This window comes from Lissotriton helveticus, chromosome 4_1 (assembly GCF_964261635.1).
Source record: "Lissotriton helveticus chromosome 4_1, aLisHel1.1, whole genome shotgun sequence".
Classification (NCBI taxonomy): Eukaryota; Metazoa; Chordata; class Amphibia; order Caudata; family Salamandridae; genus Lissotriton; species Lissotriton helveticus.
This window is the reverse complement of record NC_136063.1, coordinates 969,731,954-969,754,858: the sequence shown is the minus strand read 5'-3', so window position 1 is coordinate 969,754,858 and position 22,905 is coordinate 969,731,954. Positions and strand designations below refer to the sequence as shown.

At 38.0% G+C, this 22,905-nt stretch overlaps 12 non-coding genes across 12 annotated transcripts; all 12 read right to left on the bottom strand.

Annotated features, from left to right (window-relative positions):
* Positions 1–7,054: 7,054 nt before the first annotated feature.
* TRNAI-AAU (transfer RNA isoleucine (anticodon AAU)) lies at positions 7,055–7,128 on the bottom strand. The gene has a single exon. It is a non-coding gene; the product is annotated as a tRNA-Ile (tRNA).
* Positions 7,129–7,915: 787 nt separating this feature from the next.
* TRNAI-AAU (transfer RNA isoleucine (anticodon AAU)) lies at positions 7,916–7,989 on the bottom strand. The gene has a single exon. It is a non-coding gene; the product is annotated as a tRNA-Ile (tRNA).
* Positions 7,990–9,433: 1,444 nt separating this feature from the next.
* TRNAI-AAU (transfer RNA isoleucine (anticodon AAU)) lies at positions 9,434–9,507 on the bottom strand. Its single transcript has one exon. It is a non-coding gene; the product is annotated as a tRNA-Ile (tRNA).
* A 787-nt stretch (positions 9,508–10,294) lies between these two features.
* Positions 10,295–10,368, bottom strand: TRNAI-AAU (transfer RNA isoleucine (anticodon AAU)). Its single transcript has one exon. It is a non-coding gene; the product is annotated as a tRNA-Ile (tRNA).
* A 580-nt stretch (positions 10,369–10,948) lies between these two features.
* Positions 10,949–11,022, bottom strand: TRNAI-AAU (transfer RNA isoleucine (anticodon AAU)). The gene has a single exon. It is a non-coding gene; the product is annotated as a tRNA-Ile (tRNA).
* Positions 11,023–13,331: 2,309 nt separating this feature from the next.
* TRNAI-AAU (transfer RNA isoleucine (anticodon AAU)) lies at positions 13,332–13,405 on the bottom strand. Its single transcript has one exon. It is a non-coding gene; the product is annotated as a tRNA-Ile (tRNA).
* A 787-nt stretch (positions 13,406–14,192) lies between these two features.
* On the bottom strand, positions 14,193–14,266 carry TRNAI-AAU (transfer RNA isoleucine (anticodon AAU)). The gene has a single exon. It is a non-coding gene; the product is annotated as a tRNA-Ile (tRNA).
* A 580-nt stretch (positions 14,267–14,846) lies between these two features.
* Positions 14,847–14,920, bottom strand: TRNAI-AAU (transfer RNA isoleucine (anticodon AAU)). The gene has a single exon. It is a non-coding gene; the product is annotated as a tRNA-Ile (tRNA).
* Positions 14,921–15,710: 790 nt separating this feature from the next.
* TRNAV-AAC (transfer RNA valine (anticodon AAC)) lies at positions 15,711–15,784 on the bottom strand. The gene has a single exon. It is a non-coding gene; the product is annotated as a tRNA-Val (tRNA).
* Positions 15,785–16,364: 580 nt separating this feature from the next.
* Positions 16,365–16,438, bottom strand: TRNAI-AAU (transfer RNA isoleucine (anticodon AAU)). The gene has a single exon. It is a non-coding gene; the product is annotated as a tRNA-Ile (tRNA).
* Positions 16,439–17,228: 790 nt separating this feature from the next.
* Positions 17,229–17,302, bottom strand: TRNAI-AAU (transfer RNA isoleucine (anticodon AAU)). Its single transcript has one exon. It is a non-coding gene; the product is annotated as a tRNA-Ile (tRNA).
* A 3,619-nt stretch (positions 17,303–20,921) lies between these two features.
* On the bottom strand, positions 20,922–20,995 carry TRNAI-AAU (transfer RNA isoleucine (anticodon AAU)). Its single transcript has one exon. It is a non-coding gene; the product is annotated as a tRNA-Ile (tRNA).
* Positions 20,996–22,905: the final 1,910 nt, after the last annotated feature.

Genomic DNA, 22,905 nt, shown 5'->3' with positions numbered 1-22,905 from the left:
CAGTGAATAGCGCCGTTTTCTGAGGAGACTGTGGCAGCCTATGAATAGCGCCATCTGTGGAGGCGCGCTTCTGCCGATAAAAGTAATTAAATAGAAGGGAGTCTACCCCTTATTGTTGTCACCGTCACCGCCGCGGCCCGGCACCGCCAAGGAAACCCCCGCCGTGTTCGGCATCGTTGCGGCGGCCCCCGGTACCAGGAGAGGGCCGCCGAAGTGAAGAAGGGGCCGCGCTAGGCCCTGAGGCCGCGGCACTCGGGTCACGTGACGGGGGCGCCCGGCCGCGTCATCGGCCCGCCCCCGCTAACACCGTGCAGGGATTGGCTACCGGCCCGGGCGGCCGGGAAGGCAGGAAGAAGCCGAGTCGAAGCCCCGGGTCCCGGTGAGGTAGGAGGGGGACCCGGGCGAAGCTTCGGTGCGGGGCTCCCGTGGCCGTGAGGGAGCCCCGTGAAGAACGACCGGAGCGGGAGTCCACCCCGCCGGTCTGTGGCCCGGATCGAGGAGGCCGCGAGGAGAGACGCAAAGCCCTGGGTCCCCGTGAGGGAGGGGGGACCCAGGTGAAGCGCCGTTGCGGGGGCCCCCGTGCCAAGAAGGGAGCCCTGAGAGAAGCGACTGGAGCGGGAAGCCACCCCGCCGGTCTGTGCCGCCACGCGAGGGGCCGGTGAGGTAGGCGGGGCCGGGGCACACTGTCGGTGCTAGCCCCGCCTCCCGACCTGAGGCGGCCAGAGCAGAGTGCCGGCGGGGCTCCCATGAAGACGAAGGAGCCCCACTTGGACCGCCCAGAGGTGCAGTGATTCCCCCCTGGGCCCCCGAGAGGAGGAGGGGCCCGAGTGACACCGCGGGAAGGGAGGGGCCTCGAGGTACATTGCCAGTACCTGCCCCCTCCCCCGGAAAGGAGCCCTGTGTCCTACGGTGGAGAGCCCCGGGACCCTGAGAAAGGGAAGGAGTCTAGAGGAGGCCCAAAGCCAGCAGGAGTTGTGTAGCGGGGCCCCCATAGTGAAGAGGGAGCCCCGGTTGCAACGCTGAGGCCTGAGTGAGGCCTTGTGGCCCCGAGTGACCACGAGTGACCACACAGATCATGGGAGAGTCCCGCGACTCGGTGCCTGGTCCCCCCCTGCAGAGGAGACCCCAGAGGACGCCTGCAGAACCTACTGAGCCCCCGCAGGAGCCATTGAGAAGAGCCCGGTGAGTGGGGCCTACGCTTAACTGTGTGGGAGACGGAGAGGGCAACGGGGTACACTGTCGGTGCCCGCCCCGGGGACTGTGTTGCCTTATCAGGTGCCCGTATGGCAGAGGGCACCTGTGACGTGGGCTCCAGATTTGTTGAACTGTCCTGACTTTCCTGCAACTAACTGCCCTACTAGACAACTCGGGAGCAGGCCGGTTGCTCTTGTTGCATATTTTGGGGTAGAGAGTCTTATTCCCCCTCATGGCAAATATGGGTCCCTACTGTATGGATTTGAATTAGAATTTGAATTTTAAAAAATTTATAAAGCGCACTTTTACCATTGCGGTTTCATGGCGCTAATTAGGAAGCTGAAGTTTCTGTGAGGGAGTGGAAAGCTTTAGGATAGGAAGGCTTGACAAAAGAGATGGGTTTTAAGCCTTTTACGGAACTCAATGTAGGTGGGAGCAGATCTAACAGAAAAAGGGAGAGTTCCAAAAAGTGGGGGCGAGAACAGAAAATTTGAAACCACCAGACCTGCTTTTCTTGAAGTGGGGAACAAGAAGAAGGAGCTTAGTAGAGGAGCGTAGCTCTCTACTGGGACGGTAAACAGTGAGGGCAGAGGAAATGAACGCCGGGGCAGTGCCTGCTAAGGCCTGGAATGTTGTACAACCCAGTTTAAAAAGGGACCGTTCTTTGATGGGTAACCAGTGGAGGGATTTAAGTGTGGGAGTGATATGGGAGGATTTGGGCAGCCTAAAAATCAGGCGAGCTGCCTGATTTTGCACCAACTGAAGGCGTCGGAGGGCACTGCCAGGGATTCCATTGTATACAAGGTTCCCATAATCCAATCGCGATAGAATCATCGCCATTAAAATCAGTTTTAGAGCGGGGGAAAAAAACTGGAAATTTTTCGAATGATACGGAGGGCAAAGAAACAAGAAGAAACAACCGAACTTATCTGGGTGTGAAGTGTGAGGTGTTGGTCAACCGTAATCCCCAGTGTTTTGGCAGAGAGTGATGGCAGAGGCGGGGGACCTAAGGAGGGTGGCCAGAAGGAGGGGGACCAGGGACTGCAACTGCCCACGGTAAGAATCAGCTCGGTCTTATCCGGGTTTAGTTTTAAGTGGTTGGAATTCATCCAATCCCTGATAAACAGCATTATGGATTGAAAATTAAGGACAGAAGCAGAGGAGTGAGAAAGATTAAAGATGAGCTGGAGGTCATCGGCGTAATTGTACACCGTGACCTCCATCTCCTGGAGGGCACAGATGAGGGGGAAAATGTACAGGTTAAATAATAAAGGGGAAAGAGAAGATCCCTGAGGGACACCGCACTGAACCTTGCGTGGAGGGGCAGTGTACTCAGCGAGACGGACTGCCTGAGTGCGCTCACTCAGGAAAGAGCTGAGCCAGACCAGCATCGTGCCCCCTATGCCCGCCGCCTTGACACGGGTAAGAAGGATGGAGTGATCAACCGTGTCAAAGGCGGCGGACAGATCCAGAAGGATGAGGGCCCGAGGAGTGTCCGTGTCCAGCCCCTCTCTTAGTTCGTCTATGACTGAGACCACGACCTTCTCTGTGGAATGTCGAGGTCAGAAGCCCGCCTGACATGGCGCAAGGTAAGCGCTGTTTTCAATGAAGGAGCTGAGTTCCTTGGTGACATAGGACTCGAGGACCTTGCCCAGGAAAGGGATGAGTGAAATGGGACGATAGTTTAGTGAGGAGGAAGGATCGGCCCCAGGCTTTTTTAAAATGGGTATAATGGTGGCTGTTTTATAAGTGGCGGGGACAATGCCCCGCCTAAGTGAATCATTAAGGAGGGCAAGGGGGGGTGCATAACAGTTCGAAAAGGCCATGCGAAGTACGTTGGCCGGGCAGGGGTCAGCGGGAGAGCCAGACTTGACCCGGGCTAGCAAGGAGAGAAAAATTTCTTTGGTCAACGGAGGTATGCGGGTAAGGTTGAACTTATTGAGCGGTGACACAGGGGCTCAGAAAGTGGGGGAAGGGAGGGGTATATTAGCTTTAATTAATGCGACTTTCTCGATGAAAAAATCATTGAGTAGGTCGCAGAAAGCTTGGGACAGGGGGTCTTAAAAGAAGTCCTGTCAGAGGACGCCAGCTCATGAACCGTAGCAAAAATTTCTTTTGGCTGGTTTTCAGCAGCAATGATACTACCCGAGAAATACTCGGTCTTGGCGGTAAGAATGGCTCTTTTGTACTCGTTAAGGATAGACGTGTAGTGGATTTTGAGGGTAGGACAGTAGGCCGACCTCCAAGCACGTTCTGCTCGACGTGCTTCAAGTTTTTTCCTTTTAAGTTCCGGAGTGAACCATTTGTTGGCCAGGTGGGCCCTTCTAATGATAACACACTTCATAGGAGCCACCTGATCACTAGCCTTTGAAAGCCAGCCGTTTATGATGGTAGTTTGGGAAGGTAGAGTGGAACCTTCCAAGTCGGGACAGGTGGCTAGCAGGGAGGCGCACAGGGAAGGGACATCTGCGCCATTCCAGTACCTAGCCCGAATATCTAGAGGGTGAAAAGTATTTTTAACGGAGCTAAGGTCCAAGGAGAAGGAGATCATAGAATGGTCGGACCACGCACATGGCGCCACTATGGGAATAGTGACTGGGACATTGAGAGTCCAAATTTGGTCTAAAGTATGACCTCGAGAATGAGTAGGAATATGGACCTGAGAAACAAAATTAAAACTAAGCAGGAGCTGGGTAAAGTCTCTGGACATAGCGTCTCCCGTTGGGTCGTTGGGCCAAAAGTTAAAATCCCCTAAAACGAATACAGAGGCATTATTAACCACTAAAGTAGCAAGTAAGTCTTGGATAGCAGGGATAAAATGAGGGCAAGGTTGTGGTGGGCGGTAGAAAAGAACACACGTGATCGGGGTCTGAAAGGAAGTGGTGCGTACCACTAAATGATCCACTGCCGGTATGAGGGGAGAAGGGAGTACCTGAAAGTGAAGGTTGTTACGAGCTATCAGGGCAACTCCACCCCCTAACTTCCCCTCAGGTCGATCAGCTCGGATAATGAAGTAGGAGGGGGGGAGCGCTGCCAAGATGCTAGGGAGTGAATCAGTACGGAGCCATGTTTCTGTTAAAAACAAGAGATGGGGATTGTGTGACTCCAAAAAGCTGAATAGTTCAAGCTGATGCTTGACAGCTGACCTAGTATTCAAGAGGTATGCTAAGGTAGCAGGAGTAGGATTAGTTAAACAAGCATGTGTAGGAGGGGCAAATAAAGAAGGAGCAGGGGGATGGAGGGTGACAGGAAGAGAGCATGGCGTAATTTTCCGAGCCAGACCGAGTTCTATAACCCGTGAAATGGCAGCTGGGTTAAGAGGCCAAGAAGCCTGAAAGGAGCAGAGTTGGGCAGCGGAATAGGAAATAAAATGGGCATAAAGCATGGCCCCTGGCCCCGGCCGGCCGCGGACGGGCGCAGACGGGCTTGCCTTTGGCCTGAGGTCCCCAGTTATTAAGGAAACCTGAGGAAGGAAATGTCCAAGGGAGCCTAGAAGTAAAGAGGGTTGGCTGCTGTGTACACCCTGATGTTTGATACCCCTAGTTTGATGGTAGAGGGAGCCTAGCTGTTTCCCTACAGGTGTTCCTGGTCTATGAGGAGGGTCCCTACCTGATATTACTGCTGAATGAGGTATGTTCTGCCTAATGTTGGTCAATAGGTTGGCCTGACGTGTTATTCCAGGCCCTTGGTTATGTCCCAGGTTAATGGGCCAGCTGTGCTGATTTATTACAGGTGCTCCTATTTATGATGTACTGTGAAGCCCTGATGTTTTTCCCTTACAGGGGTTGGGTTGGGGTTATTGTGCTTGATGTATATCTATGCTAATGTGGTATTTTGCGACTACAGCCCTCCCCTAAGGATGAGAGTCTGAGTTGGCCCCACCAGATTGGCCCCAGATCTAATCTTATTTTGATCCTATCCTTTTTCCTTTCAGCATGGACTTAGAGACTCAGCCCTTACTTCCCATGTAAATAATCCCCCCTTTATACACTTGGCTCTGGCGCCAATTGGCGCCCTGTTGTGACACTACTGTTTTGCATTTTATTTTGCCTTGCAGGTTGGAAACACTACTAAACTACTTATCTTTTTCCAACTCAAACTGGTGTCCTGCCTCTTTTGTGATGTGCCTGGTGTGTCGTCTGTGGGTACTGCGTGAGTGCTTCACATGTCCTCGAAGTTTGGCCTGCCCGCTTGGTCCGTGCTACCCCCCCTTTGAGATTTGGGTAACCCCATTTCTTACAAAATGTATTCATCGAGTCCTTCGAGCAGCGTTTGATCCAAGGAGATAAACAGTCCAAAATGAGACACAAGAAAAATGAATCTTTTTTCAAAGAATTAAACTTGGCTTGTACAGGCATCGAACCTGTGACCTTGGCGATATTAGCACCATGCTCTTACCAACTGAGCTAACAGGCCAATTTGCACATCTTTTGGAGGACCAGCACAGGAAGCAGTGCTAATGATAGTTCAACCGGGAGATTTGGAAAGCTTAATTTCAGCTGTTTAATATGAATTAACTTTCATATTATCAACATGAAGAAACTAATATGACTTCAAAAAAATTGCAATACAAAAGAGATTTCCATACTTAGTGTTAGAATTTTGAACCAGTAACGTTTTTTCCACGTGGTTTAGCAATAAATAAATATTCATCACCTATATTCAATTGATTCATCTAATCATTCTATCAGCTTCTGCGCAAAGGAAATATGGAGGTAAACATGATACAGAAGAAAATACATCTATTTTCAACATTAAACGAGCATCAAGTATTGGCTTGGAGACTGATTGAAATTATGTCCTTTGCGTTTTTAACTTCATGCTCTAACAGACTAAACTAATAGGCTCACTAAATATATAGAATACTTTTGAAGAATTAGCAGATGATGAAATGCTACTGATTCCATCCAATCCTTCAAGCAGCGTGTGATTCAAGGAGATAAACAGTCCAAAATGAGACACAAGAAAAATTCATCTTAGTTCAAACTATTAAACTTGGCCTGTACTGGGATCGAACCTGTGACCTTGGTGTTATTAGCACCACGCTCTAACCATCTGAGCTAACAGGCCATTTTGCACAACTACCTGGACGTCCAGCATATGAAGAAGGGCAAATGATAGTTAACCCAGGAGATTTGGAAAGCTTAATTTCAGCAGTTTACCATGAAGTTATTGTTATATATTATCAACATGAAGAAACTAATATGACTTAAAAAAAATTACAATACAAAAGAGATTTTCATACTTAGTGTTAGAACTTAGAACCATTAACGTTTTTTCCAAGTGGTTAAGCAATAAATAAATATTCATCACCTATATTGAATTGATTCATCTAATCATTTTATCAGCTTCTCCTCAAAGGAAATATAGAGATAAACATGATACTTTAGAAAATACATCTATTTTCAACATTAAAGGTGCATCAAGTATTGGCTTGGAGACTGATTGAAAGTATGTCCTTGGCGTTTTTAACTTCATGCTCTAACAGACTAAACTAATAGTCTCACTAAATATATAGCATACTATTGAAGATGAAGCAGATGATGACGTCCTACTGATTGTTAATCCGGGATAGTTGGAAAGCTTATATTCAGCTGTTTACATTCATAGTATCTTTATATATTATCAACAAGACTAAACAAAAATGATCTCAATAAATTGCAATAAATAAGAGATTTAGTTACTTGGCGTTAGAACTTAGAACCATTAATAGATATTCCAGGCGCTTTTAGAATAGTAATTAATTCTATATTTATATCAAATGTATTCATCCAATCCATCAAGCAGCGTTTGATCCAAGGAGATAAACAGTCCAAAATGAGACATAAGAAAAATTCATCTTTTTTCAAAGAATTAAACTTGGCCTGTACAGGGATCGAACCTGTGACCTTGGCGTTATTAGCACCACGCTCTAACCAACTGAGCTAACAGGGCAAATTTCACATCTTCTGGAGGACCAGCACAGGAAGCAGTGCTAATGATAGTTCAACTGGGAGATTTGGAAAGCTTAATTTCAGCTGTTTAATATGAATTAACTTTCATATTATCAACATGAAGAAACTAATATGACTTCAAAAAAATTGCAATAAAAAAGAGATTTCCATACTTAGTGTTAGAATTTTGAACCAGTAACGTTTTTTCCACGTGGTTTAGCAATAAATAAATATTCATCACCTATATTCAATTGATTCATCTAATCATTCTATCAGCTTCTGCGCAAAGGAAATATAGAGGTAAACATGATACAGAAGAAAATACATCTATTTTCAACATTAAAGGAGCATCAAGTATTGGCTTGGAGACTGATTGAAAGTATGTCCTTGGCGTTTTTAACTTCATGCTCTAACAGACTAAACTAATAGTCTCACTAAATATATAGTATACTATTGAAGATGAAGCAGATGATGAAGTCCTACTGATTGTTAATCTGGGATAGTTGGAAAGCTTATATTCAGCTGTTTACATTCATAGTATCTTTATATATTATCAACAAGACTAAACAAAAATGATCTCAATAAATTGCAATAAATAAGAGATTTAGTTACTTGGCTTTAGAACTTAGAACCATTAATAGATATTCCAGGCGCTTTAAGAATAGTAATTAATTCTATAATTATATCAAATGTATTCATCCAATCCTTCAAGCAGCATTTGATCCAAGGAGATAAACAGTCCAAAATCAGACACAAGAAAAATTCATCTTTTTTCAAAGAAATAAACTTGGCCTGTACAGGGACCGAACCTGTGACCTTGGCGTTATTAGCACCACGCTCTAACCAACTGAGCTAACAGGCCAATTTGCACATCTTTTGGAGGACCAGCACAGGAAGCAGTGCTAATGATAGTTCAACCGGGAGATTTGGAAAGCTTAATTTCAGCTGTTTAATATGAATTAACTTTCATATTATCAACATGAAGAAACTAATATGACTTCAAAAAAATTGCAATACAAAAGAGATTTCCATACTTAGTGTTAGAATTTTGAACCAGTAACGTTTTTTCCACGTGGTTTAGCAATAAATAAATATTCATCACCTATATTCAATTGATTCATCTAATCATTCTATCAGCTTCTGCGCAAAGGAAATATAGAGGTAAACATGATACAGAAGAAAATACATCTATTTTCAACATTAAAGGAGCATCAAGTATTGGCTTGGAGACTGATTGAAATTATGTCCTTTGCGTTTTTAACTTCATGCTCTAACAGACTAAACTAATAGGCTCACTAAATATATAGAATACTTTTGAAGAATTAGCAGATGATGAAATGCTACTGGATCCATCCAATCCTTCAAGCAGCGTGTGATTCAAGGAGATAAACAGTCCAAAATGAGACACAAGAAAAATTCATCTTTGTTCAGACAATTAAACTTGGCCTGTACAGGGATCAAACCTGTGACCTTGGCGTTATTAGCACCACGCTCTAACCATCTGAGCTAACATGCCATTTTGCACAACTACCTGGAGGTCCAGCATATGAAGAAGGGCAAATGATAGTTAACCCAGGAGATTTGGAAAGCTTAATTTCAGCAGTTTACCATGAAGTTATTGTTATATATTCTCAACATGAAGAAACTAATATGACTTAAAAAAAATTACAATACAAAAGAGATTTTCATACTTAGTGTTAGAACTTAGAACCATTAACGTTTTTTCCATGTGGTTAAGCAATAAATAAATATTCATCTCCTATATTGAATTGATTCATCTAATCATTTTATCAGCTTCTCCTCAAAGGAAATATAGAGATAAACATGATACTTAAGAAAATACATCTATTTTCAACATTAACGGTGCATCAAGTATTGGCTTGGAGACTGATTGAAAGTATGTCCTTGGCGTTTTTAACTTCATGCTCTAACAGACTAAACTAATAGTCTCACTAAATATATAGCGTACTATTGAAGATGAAGCAGATGATGACGTCCTACTGATTGTTAATCCGGGATAGTTGGAAAGCTTATATTCAGCTGTTTACATTCATAGTATCTTTATATATTATCAACAAGACTAAACAAAAATGATCTCAATAAATTGCAATAAATAAGAGATTTAGTTACTTGGCGTTAGAACTTAGAACCATTAATAGATATTCCAGGCGCTTTTAGAATAGTAATTAATTCTATAATTATATCAAATGTATTCATCCAATCCATCAAGCAGCGTTTGATCCAAGGTGATAAACAGTCCAAAATGAGACACAAGAAAAATTCATCTTTTTTCAAAGAATTAAACTTGGCCTGTACAGGGATCGAACCTGTGACCTTGGCGTTATTAGCACCACGCTCTAACCAACTGAGCTAACAGGCCAAATTTCACATCTTCTGGAGGACCAGCACAAGAAGCAGTGCTAATGATAGAGCAACTGGGAAATTTGGAAAGCTTAATTTCAGCTGTTTAATATGAATTAACTTTCATATTATCAACATGAAGAAACTAATATGACTTCAAAAAAATTGCAATAAAAAAGAGATTTCCATACTTAGTGTTAGAATTTTGAACCAGTAACGTTTTTTCCACGTGGTTTAGCAATAAATAAATATTCATCACCTATATTCAATTGATTCATCTAATCATTCTATCAGCTTCTGCGCAAAGGAAATATAGAGGTAAACATGATACAGAAGAAAATACATCTATTTTCAACATTAAAGGAGCATCAAGTATTGGCTTGGAGACTGATTGAAAGTATGTCCTTGGCGTTTTTAACTTCATGCTCTAACAGACTAAACTAATAGTCTCACCAAATATATAGTATACTATTGAAGATGAAGCAGATGATGAAGTCCTACTGATTGTTAATCCGGGATAGTTGGAAAGCTTATATTCAGCTGTTTACATTCATAGTATCTTTATATATTATCAACAAGACTAAACGAAAATGATCTCAATAAATTGCAATAAATAAGAGATTTAGTTACTTGGCGTTAGAACTTAGAACCATTAATAGATATTCCAGGCGCTTTAAGAATAGTAATTAATTCTATAATTATATCAAATGTATTCATCCAATCCTTCAAGCAGCGTTTGATCCAAGGAGATAAACAGTCCAAAATCAGACCCAAGAAAAATTCATCTTTTTTCAAAGAATTAAACTTGGCCTGTACAGGGATCGAACCTGTGACCTTGGCGTTATTAGCACCACACTCTAACCAACTGAGCTAACAGGCCAATTTGCACATCTTTTGGAGGACCAGCACAGGAAGCAGTGCTAATGATAGTTCAACCGGGAGATTTGGAAAGCTTAATTTCAGCTGTTTAATATGAATTAACTTTCATATTATCAACATGAAGAAACTAATAAGACTTCAAAAGAATTGCAATACAAAAGAGATTTCCATACTTAGTGTTAGAATTTTGAACCAGTAACGTTTTTTCCACGTGGTTTAGCAATAAATAAATATTCATCACCTATATTCAATTGATTCATCTAATCATTCTATCAGCTTCTGCGCAAAGGAAATATAGAGGTAAACATGATACAGAAGAAAATACATCTATTTTCAACATTAAAGGAGCATCAAGTATTGGCTTGGAGACTGATTGAAAGTATGTCCTTGGCGTTTTTAACTTCATGCTCTAACAGACTAAACTAATAGGCTCACTAAATATATAGAATACTTTTGAAGAATTAGCAGATGATGAAATGCTACTGGATCCATCCAATCCTTCAAGCAGCGTGTGATTCAAGGAGATAAACAGTCCAAAATGAGACACAAGAAAAATTCATCTTTGTTCAAACAAGTAAACTTGGCCTGTACAGGGATCGAACCTGTGACCTTGGCGTTATTAGCACCACGCTCTAACCATCTGAGCTAACAGGCCATTTTGGACAGCTACCCGGAGGTCCAGCATATGAAGAAGGGCAAATGATAGTTAACCCAGGAGATTTGGAAAGCTTAATTTCAGCAGTTTACCATGAAGTTATTGTTATATATTATCAACATGAAGAAACTAATATGACTTAAAAAAAATTACAATACAAAAGAGATTTTCATACTTAGTGTTAGAACTTAGAACCATTAACGTTTTTTCCATGTGGTTAAGCAATAAATAAATATTCATCACCTATATTGAATTAATTCATCTAATCATTTTATCAGCTTCTCCTCAAAGGAAATATAGAGATAAACATGATACAGTAGAAAATACATCTATTTTCAACATTAAAGGTGCATCAAGTATTGGCTTGGAGACTGATTGAAAGTATGTCCTTGGCATTTTTAACTTCATGCTCTAACAGACTAAACTAATAGTCTCACTAAATATATAGCATACTATTGAAGATGAAGCAGATGATGACGTCCTACTGATTGTTAATCCGGGATAGTTGGAAAGCTTATATTCAGCTGTTTACATTCATAGTATCTTTATATATTATCAACAAGACTAAACAAAAATGATCTCAATAAATTGCAATAAATAAGAGATTTAGTTACTTGGCGTTAGAACTTAGAACCATTAATAGATATTCCAGGCGCTTTTAGAATAGTAATTAATTCTATAATTATATCAAATGTATTCATCCAATCCATCAAGCAGCGTTTGATCCAAGGAGATAAACAGTCCAAAATGAGACACAATAAAAATTCATCTTTTTTCAAAGAATTAAACTTGGCCTGTACAGGGATCGAACCTGTGACCTTGGAGTTATTAGCATCACGCTCTAACCAACTGAGCTAACAGGCCAATTTGCACATCTTCCAGAGGACCAGCACAGGAAGCAGTGCTAATGATAGTTCAACCAGGAGATTTGGAAAGCTTAATTTCAGCTGTTTAATATGAATTAACTTTCATATTATCAACATGAAGAAATTAATATGACTTAAAAAAAATTTGCAATACAAAAGAGATTTCCATACTTAGTGTTAGAATTTTGAACCAGTAACGTTTTTTCCACGTGGTTTAGCAATAAATACATATTCATCACCTATATTCAATTGATTCATCTAATCATTCTATCAGCTTCTGCGCAAAGGAAATATGGAGGTAAACATGATACAGAAGAAAATACATCTATTTTCAACATTAAAGGAGCATCAAGTATTGGCTTGGAGACAGATTGAAATTATGTCCTTTGCGTTTTTAACTTCATGCTCTAACAGACTAAACTAATAGGCTCACTAAATATATAGAATACTTTTGAAGAATTAGCAGATGATGAAATGCTACTGGATCCATCCAATCCTTCAAGCAGCGTGTGATTCAAGGAGATAAACAGTCCAAAATGAGACACAAGAAAAATTCATCTTTGTTCAGACAATTAAACTTGGCCTGTACAGGGATCAAACCTGTGACCTTGGCGTTATTAGCACCACGCTCTAACCATCTGAGCTAACATGCCATTTTGCACAACTACCTGGAGGTCCAGCATATGAAGAAGGGCAAATGATAGTTAACCCAGGAGATTTGGAAAGCTTAATTTCAGCAGTTTACCATGAAGTTATTGTTATATATTCTCAACATGAAGAAACTAATATGACTTAAAAAAAATTACAATACAAAAGAGATTTTCATACTTAGTGTTAGAACTTAGAACCATTAACGTTTTTTCCATGTGGTTAAGCAATAAATAAATATTCATCTCCTATATTGAATTGATTCATCTAATCATTTTATCAGCTTCTCCTCAAAGGAAATATAGAGATAAACATGATACTTAAGAAAATACATCTATTTTCAACATTAACGGTGCATCAAGTATTGGCTTGGAGACTGATTGAAAGTATGTCCTTGGCGTTTTTAACTTCATGCTCTAACAGACTAAACTAATAGTCTCACTAAATATATAGCGTACTATTGAAGATGAAGCAGATGATGACGTCCTACTGATTGTTAATCCGGGATAGTTGGAAAGCTTATATTCAGCTGTTTACATTCATAGTATCTTTATATATTATCAACAAGACTAAACAAAAATGATCTCAATAAATTGCAATAAATAAGAGATTTAGTTACTTGGCGTTAGAACTTAGAACCATTAATAGATATTCCAGGCGCTTTTAGAATAGTAATTAATTCTATAATTATATCAAATGTATTCATCCAATCCATCAAGCAGCGTTTGATCCAAGGTGATAAACAGTCCAAAATGAGACACAAGAAAAATTCATCTTTTTTCAAAGAATTAAACTTGGCCTGTACAGGGATCGAACCTGTGACCTTGGCGTTATTAGCACCACGCTCTAACCAACTGAGCTAACAGGCCAAATTTCACATCTTCTGGAGGACCAGCACAAGAAGCAGTGCTAATGATAGAGCAACTGGGAAATTTGGAAAGCTTAATTTCAGCTGTTTAATATGAATTAACTTTCATATTATCAACATGAAGAAACTAATATGACTTCAAAAAAATTGCAATAAAAAAGAGATTTCCATACTTAGTGTTAGAATTTTGAACCAGTAACGTTTTTTCCACGTGGTTTAGCAATAAATAAATATTCATCACCTATATTCAATTGATTCATCTAATCATTCTATCAGCTTCTGCGCAAAGGAAATATAGAGGTAAACATGATACAGAAGAAAATACATCTATTTTCAACATTAAAGGAGCATCAAGTATTGGCTTGGAGACTGATTGAAAGTATGTCCTTGGCGTTTTTAACTTCATGCTCTAACAGACTAAACTAATAGTCTCACCAAATATATAGTATACTATTGAAGATGAAGCAGATGATGAAGTCCTACTGATTGTTAATCCGGGATAGTTGGAAAGCTTATATTCAGCTGTTTACATTCATAGTATCTTTATATATTATCAACAAGACTAAACGAAAATGATCTCAATAAATTGCAATAAATAAGAGATTTAGTTACTTGGCGTTAGAACTTAGAACCATTAATAGATATTCCAGGCGCTTTAAGAATAGTAATTAATTCTATAATTATATCAAATGTATTCATCCAATCCTTCAAGCAGCGTTTGATCCAAGGAGATAAACAGTCCAAAATCAGACCCAAGAAAAATTCATCTTTTTTCAAAGAATTAAACTTGGCCTGTACAGGGATCGAACCTGTGACCTTGGCGTTATTAGCACCACACTCTAACCAACTGAGCTAACAGGCCAATTTGCACATCTTTTGGAGGACCAGCACAGGAAGCAGTGCTAATGATAGTTCAACCGGGAGATTTGGAAAGCTTAATTTCAGCTGTTTAATATGAATTAACTTTCATATTATCAACATGAAGAAACTAATAAGACTTCAAAAGAATTGCAATACAAAAGAGATTTCCATACTTAGTGTTAGAATTTTGAACCAGTAACGTTTTTTCCACGTGGTTTAGCAATAAATAAATATTCATCACCTATATTCAATTGATTCATCTAATCATTCTATCAGCTTCTGCGCAAAGGAAATATAGAGGTAAACATGATACAGAAGAAAATACATCTATTTTCAACATTAAAGGAGCATCAAGTATTGGCTTGGAGACTGATTGAAAGTATGTCCTTGGCGTTTTTAACTTCATGCTCTAACAGACTAAACTAATAGGCTCACTAAATATATAGAATACTTTTGAAGAATTAGCAGATGATGAAATGCTACTGGATCCATCCAATCCTTCAAGCAGCGTGTGATTCAAGGAGATAAACAGTCCAAAATGAGACACAAGAAAAATTCATCTTTGTTCAAACAAGTAAACTTGGCCTGTACAGGGATCGAACCTGTGACCTTGGCGTTATTAGCACCACGCTCTAACCATCTGAGCTAACAGGCCATTTTGGACAGCTACCCGGAGGTCCAGCATATGAAGAAGGGCAAATGATAGTTAACCCAGGAGATTTGGAAAGCTTAATTTCAGCAGTTTACCATGAAGTTATTGTTATATATTATCAACATGAAGAAACTAATATGACTTAAAAAAAATTACAATACAAAAGAGATTTTCATACTTAGTGTTAGAACTTAGAACCATTAACGTTTTTTCCATGTGGTTAAGCAATAAATAAATATTCATCACCTATATTGAATTAATTCATCTAATCATTTTATCAGCTTCTCCTCAAAGGAAATATAGAGATAAACATGATACAGTAGAAAATACATCTATTTTCAACATTAAAGGTGCATCAAGTATTGGCTTGGAGACTGATTGAAAGTATGTCCTTGGCATTTTTAACTTCATGCTCTAACAGACTAAACTAATAGTCTCACTAAATATATAGCATACTATTGAAGATGAAGCAGATGATGACGTCCTACTGATTGTTAATCCGGGATAGTTGGAAAGCTAATATTCAGCTGTTTACATTCATAGTATCTTTATATATTATCAACAAGACTAAACAAAAATGATCTCAATAAATTGCAATAAATAAGAGATTTAGTTACTTGGCGTTAGAACTTAGAACCATTAATAGATATTCCAGGCGCTTTTAGAATAGTAATTAATTCTATAATTATATCAAATGTATTCATCCAATCCATCAAGCAGCGTTTGATCCAAGGAGATAAACAGTCCAAAATGAGACACAAGAAAAATTCATCTTTTTTCAAAGAATTAAACTTGGCCTGTACAGGGATCGAACCTGTGACCTTGGCGTTGTTAACACCACGCTCTAACCAACTGAGCTAACAGGCCAAATTTCACATCTTCTAGAGGACCAGCACAGGAAGCAGTGCTAATGATAGTTCAACTGGGAGATTTGGAAAGCTTAATTTCAGCTGTTTAATATGAATTAACTTTCATATTATCAACATGAAGAAACTAATATGACTTCAAAAAAATTGCAATAAAAAAGAGATTTCCATACTTAGTGTTAGAATTTTTAACCAGTAACGTTTTTTCCACGTGGTTTAGCAATAAATAAATATTCATCACCTATATTCAATTGATTCATCTAATCATTCTATCAGCTTCTGCACAAAGGAAATATAGAGGTAAACATGATACAGAAGAAAATACATCTATTTTCAACATTAAAGGAGCATCAAGTATTGGCTTGGAGACTGATTGAAAGTATGTCCTTTGCGTTTTTAACTTCATGCTCTAACAGACTAAACTAATAGGCTCACTAAATATATAGAATACTTTTGAAGAATTAGCAGATGATGAAATGCTACTGATTCCATCCAATCCTTCAAGCAGCGTGTGATTCAAGGAGATAAACAGTCCAAAATGAGACACAAGAAAAATTCATCTTTGTTCAAACAATTAAACTTGGCCTGTACAGGGATCGAACCTGTGACCTTGGCGTTATTAGCACCACGCTCTAACCATCTGAGCTAACAGGCCATTTTGCACAATTACCTGGAGGTCCAGCATATGAAGAAGGGCAAATGATAGTTAACCCAGGAGATTTGGAAAGCTTAATTTCAGCAGTTTACCATGAAGTTATTGTTATATATTATCAACATGAAGAAACTAATATGACTTAAAAAAAATTACAATACAAAAGAGATTTTCATTCTTAGTGTTAGAACTTAGAACCATTAACGTTTTTTCCATGTGGTTAAGCAATAAATAAATATTCATCACCTATATTGAATTGATTCATCTAATCATTTTATCAGCTTCTCCTCAAAGGAAATATAGAGATAAACATGATACAGTAGAAAATACATCTATTTTCAACATTAAAGGTGCATCAAGTATTGGCTTGGAGACTGATTGAAAGTATGTCCTTGGCGTTTTTAACTTCATGCTCTAACAGACTAAACTAATAGTCTCACTAAATATATAGCATACTATTGAAGATGAAGCAGATGATGACGTCCTACTGATTGTTAATCCGGGATAGTTGGAAAGCTTATATTCAGCTGTTTACATTCATAGTATCTTTATATATTATCAACAAGACTAAACAAAAATGATCTCAATAAATTGTAATAAATAAGAGATTTAGTTACTTGGCGTTAGAACTTAGAACCATTAATAGATATTCCAGGCGCTTTTAGAATAGTAATTAATTCTATAATTATATCAAATGTATTCATCCAATCCTTCAAGCAGCGTTTGATCCAAGGAGATAAACAGTCCAAAATGAGACACAAGAAAAATTCATCTTTTTTAAAAGAATTAAACTTGGCCTGTACAGGGATCGAACCTGTGACCTTGGCGTTATTAGCACCACGCTCTAACCAACTGAGCTAACAGGCCAAATTTTACATCTTCTGGAGGACCAGCACAGGAAGCAGTGCTAATGATAGTTCAACCGGGAGATTTGGAAAGCTTAATTTCAGCTGTTTAATATGAATTAACTTTCATATTATCAACATGAAGAAACTAATATGACTTCAAAAAAATTGCAATACAAAAGAGATTTCCATACTTAGTGTTAGAATTTTGAACCAGTAACGTTTTTTCCACGTGGTTTAGCAATAAATAAATATTCATCACCTATATTCAATTGATTCATCTAATCATTCTATCAGCTTCTGCGCAAAGGAAATATGGAGGTAAACATGATACAGAAGAAAATACAACTATTTTCAACATTAAAGGAGCTTCAAATATTGGCTTGGAGACTGATTGAAATTATGTCCTTTGCGTTTTTAACTTCATGCTCTAACAGACTAAGCTAAAAGGCTCACTAAATATATAGAATACTTTTGAAGAATTAGCAGATGATGAAATGCTACTGATTCCATCCAATCCTCCAAGCAGCGTGTGATTCAAGGAGATAAACAGTCCAAAATGAGACACAAGAAAAATTAATCTTTGTTCAAACAATTAAACTTGGCCTGTACAGGGATCGAACCTGTAACCTTGGCATTATTAGCACCACGCTCTAACCATCTGAGTTAACAGGCCATTTTGCACAACTACCTGGAGGTCCAGCATATGAAGAAGGGCAAATGATAGTTAACCCAGGAGATTTGGAAAGCTTAATTTCAGCAGTTTACCATGAAGTTATTGTTATATATTATCAACATGAAGAAACTAATATGACTTAAAAAAATTACAATACAAAAGAGATTTTCATACTTAGTGTTAGAACTTAGAACCATTAACGTTTTTTCCATGTGGTTAAGCAATAAATAAATATTCATCACCTATATTGAATTGATTCATCTAATCATTTTATCAGCTTCTCCTCAAAGGAAATATAGAGATAAACATGATACAGTAGAAAATACATCTATTTTCAACATTAAAGGTGCATCAAGTATTGGCTTGGAGACTGATTGAAAGTATGTCCTTGGCGTTTTTAACTTCATGCTCTAACAGACTAAACTAATAGTCTCACTAAATATATAGTATACTATCGAAGATGAAGCTGATGATGAAGTCCTACTGATTGTTAATCCGGGATAGTTGGAAAGCTTATATTCAGCTGTTTACATTCATAGTATCTTTATATATTATCAACAAGACTAAACAAAAATTATCTAAATAAATTGCAATAAATAAGAGATTTAGTTACTTGGCGTTAGAACTTAGAACCATTAATAGATATTCCAGGCGCTTTAAGAATAGTAATTAATTCCATAATTATATCAAATGTATTCATCCAATCCTTCAAGCAGCGTTTGATCCAATGAGATAAACAGTACAAAATGAGACACAAGAAAAATTCATCTTTTTTCAAAGAATTAAACTTGGCCTGTACAAGGATCGAACCTGTGACCTTTGCGTTATTAGCATCACGCTCTAACCAACTGATCTAACAGGCCAATTTGCATATCTTCTGGACGACCAGCACAGGAAGCAGTGCTAATGATAGTTCAACCGGGAGATTTGGACAGCTTAATTTCAGCTGTTTAATATGAATTAACTTTCATGTTATCAACATGAAGAAACTAATATGACTTCAAAAAAATTGCAATACAAAAGAGATTTCCATACTTAGTGTTAGAATTTTGAACCAGTAACGTTTTTTCCACGCAGTTTAGCAATAAATAAATATTCATCACCTATATTCAATTGATTCATCTAATCATTCTATCAGCTTCTGCGCAAAGGAAATATAGAGGTAAACATGATACAGAAGAAAATACATCTATTTTCAACATTAAAGGAGCATCAAGTATTGGCTTGGAGACTGATTGAAATAATGTCCTTTGCGTTTTTAACTTCATGCTCTAACAGACTAAACTAATAGGCTCACTAAATATATAGAATACTTTTGAAGAATTAGCAGATGATGAAATGCTACTGATTCCATCCAATCCTTCAAGCAGCGTGTGATTCAAGGAGATAAACAGTCCAAAATGAGACACTAGAAAAATTCATCTTTTTTCAAACAATTAAACTTGGCCTGTACAGGGATCGAACATGTGACCTTGGCGTTATTAGCACCTCGCTCAAACCATCTGAGCTAACAGGCCATTTTGCACAACTACCAGGAGGTCCAGCAAATGAAGAAGGGCAAATAATAGTTAACCCAGGAGATTTGGAAAGCTTAATTTCAGCAGTTTACCATGAAGTTATTGACTGTTATATATTATCAACGTGAAGAAACTAATATGACTTAAAAACAATTACAATACAAAAGAGATTTTCATACTTAGTGTTAGAACTTAGAACCATTAACGTTTTTTCCATGTGGTTAAGCAATAAATAAATATTCATCACCTATATTGAAATGATTCATCTAATCATTTTATCACCTTCTCCTCAAAGGAAATAAAGAGATAAACATGATACAGTAGAAAATACATCTATTTTCAACATTAAAGGAGCATCAAGTATTGGCTTGGAGACTGATTGAAAGTATGTCCTTGGCGTTTTTAACTTCATGCTCTAACAGACTAAACTAACAGAGTCACTAAATATATAGCATACTACTGAAGATGAAGCAGATGATGAAGTCCTACTGATTGTTAATCCGGGATAGTTGGAAAGCTTATATTCAGCTGTTTACATTCATAGTATCTTTATATATTATCAACAAGACTAAACAAAAATGATCTCAATAAATTGCAATAAATAAGAGATTTAGTTACTTGGCGTTAGAACTTAGAACCATTAATAGATATTCCAGGCGCTTTAAGAATAGTAATTAATTCTATAATTATATCAAATGTATTCATCCAATCCTTCAAGCAGCGTTTGATCCAAGGAGATAAACAGTCCAAAATGAGACACAAGAAAAATTCATCTTTTTTCAAAGAATTAAACTTGGCCTGTACAGGGATCGAACCTGTGACCTTGGTGTTATTAGCATCATGCTCTAACCAACTGAGCTAACAGGCCAATTTGCACATCTTCTGGAGGACCAGCACAGGAAGCAGTGCTAATGATAGTTCAACCGGGAGATTTGGAAAGCTTAATTTCAGCTGTTTAATATGAATTAACTTTCATATTATCAACATGAAGAAACTAATATGACTTCAAAAAAATTGCAATACAAAAGAGATTTCCATACTTAGTGTTAGAATTTTGAACCAGTAACGTTTTTTCCACGTGGTTTAGCAATAAATAAATATTCATCACCTATATTCAATTGATTCATCTAATCATTCTATCAGCTTCTGCGCAAAGGAAATATGGAGGTAAACATGATACAGAAGAAAATACATCTATTTTCAACATTAAAGGAGCATCAAGTATTGGCTTGGAGACTGATTGAAATTATGTCCTTTGCGTTTTTAACTTCATGCTCTAACAGACTAAACTAATAGGCTCACTAAATATATAGAATACTTTTGAAGAATTAGCAGATGATGAAATGCTACTGATTCCATCCAATCCTTCAAGCAGCGTGAGATTCAAGGAGATAAACAGTCCAAAATGAGACACAAGAAAAATTCACCTTTGTTCAAACAATTAAACTTGGCCTGTACAGGGATCGAACCTGTGACCTTGGCGTTATTAGCACCACGCTCTAACCATCTGAGCTAACAGGCCATTTTGCACAACTACCTGGAGGTCCAGCATATGAAGAAGGGCAAATGATAGTTAACCCAGGAGATTTGGAAAGCTTAATTTCAGCAGTTTACCATGAAGTTATTGTTATATATTATCAACATGAAGAAACTAATATGACTTAAAAAAAATTACAATACAAAAGAGATTTTCATACTTAGTGTTAGAACTTAGAACCATTAACGTTTTTTCCATGTGGTTAAGCAATAAATAAATATTCATCACCTATATTGAATTGATTCATCTAATCATTTTATCAGCTTCTCCTCAAAGGAAATATAGATATAAACATGATACAGTAGAAAATACATCTATTTTCAACATTAATGGTGCATCAAGTATTGGCTTGGAGACTGATTGAAAGTATGTCCTTGCCGTTTTTAACTTCATGCTCTAACAGACTAAACTAATAGTCTCACTAAATATATAGTATACTATCGAAGATGAAGCTGATGATGAAGTCCTACTGATTGTTAATCCGGGATAGTTGGAAAGCTTATATTCAGCTGTTTACATTCATAGTATCTTTATATATTATCAACAAGACTAAACAAAAATGATCTAAATAAATTGCAATAAATAAGAGATTTAGTTACTTGGTGTTAGAACTTAGAACCATTATTAGATATTCCAGGCGCTTTAAGAATAGTAATTAATTCCATAATTATATCAAATGTATTCATCCAATCCTTCAAGCAGCGTTTGATCCAAGGAGATAAACAGTCCAAAATGAGACACAAGAAAAATTCATCTTTTTTCAAAGAATTAAACTTGGCCTGTACAAGGATCAAACCTGTGACCTTGGCGTTATTAGCACCACGCTCTAACCGACTGAGCTAACAGGCCAATTTGCACATCTTCAGGAGGACCAGCACAGGAAGCAGTGCTAATGATAGTTCAACCGGGAGATTTGGAAAGCTTAATTTCAGCTGTTTAATATGAATTAACTTTCATATTATCAACATGAAGAAACTAATATGACTTCAAAAAAATTGCAATACAAAAGAGATTTCCATACTTAGTGTTAGAATTTTGAACCAGTAAAGTTTTTTCCACGCAGTTTAGCAATAAATAAATATTCATCACCTATATTCAATTGATTCATCTAATCATTCTATCAGCTTCTGCGCAAAGGAAATATAGAGGTAAACATGATACAGAAGAAAATACATCTATTTTCAACATTAAAGGAGCATCAAGTATTGGCTTGGAGACTGATTGAAATAATGTCCTTTGCGTTTTTAGCTTCATGCTCTAACAGACTAAACTAATAGGCTCACTAAATATATAGAATACTTTTGAAGAATTAGCAGATGATGAAATGCTACTGATTCCATCCAATCCTTCAAGCAGCGTGTGATTCAAGGAGATAAACAGTCCAAAATGAGACACTAGAAAAATTCATCTTTTTTCAAACAATTAAACTTGGCCTGTACAGGGATCGAACATGTGACCTTGGCGTTATTAGCACCTCGCTCAAACCATCTGAGCTAACAGGCCATTTTGCACAACTACCAGGAGGTCCAGCAAATGAAGAAGGGCAAATAATAGTTAACCCAGGAGATTTGGAAAGCTTAATTTCAGCAGTTTACCATGAAGTTATTGACTGTTATATATTATCAACGTGAAGAAACTAATATGACTTAAAAACAATTACAATACAAAAGAGATTTTCATACTTAGTGTTAGAACTTAGAACCATTAACGTTTTTTCCATGTGGTTAAGCAATAAATAAATATTCATCACCTATATTGAATTGATTCATCTAATCATTTTATCAGCTTCTCCTCAAAGAAAATATAGAGATACACATGATACAGTAGAAAATACATCTATTTTCAACATTAAAGGAGCATCAAGTATTGGCTTGGAGACTGATTGAAAGTATGTC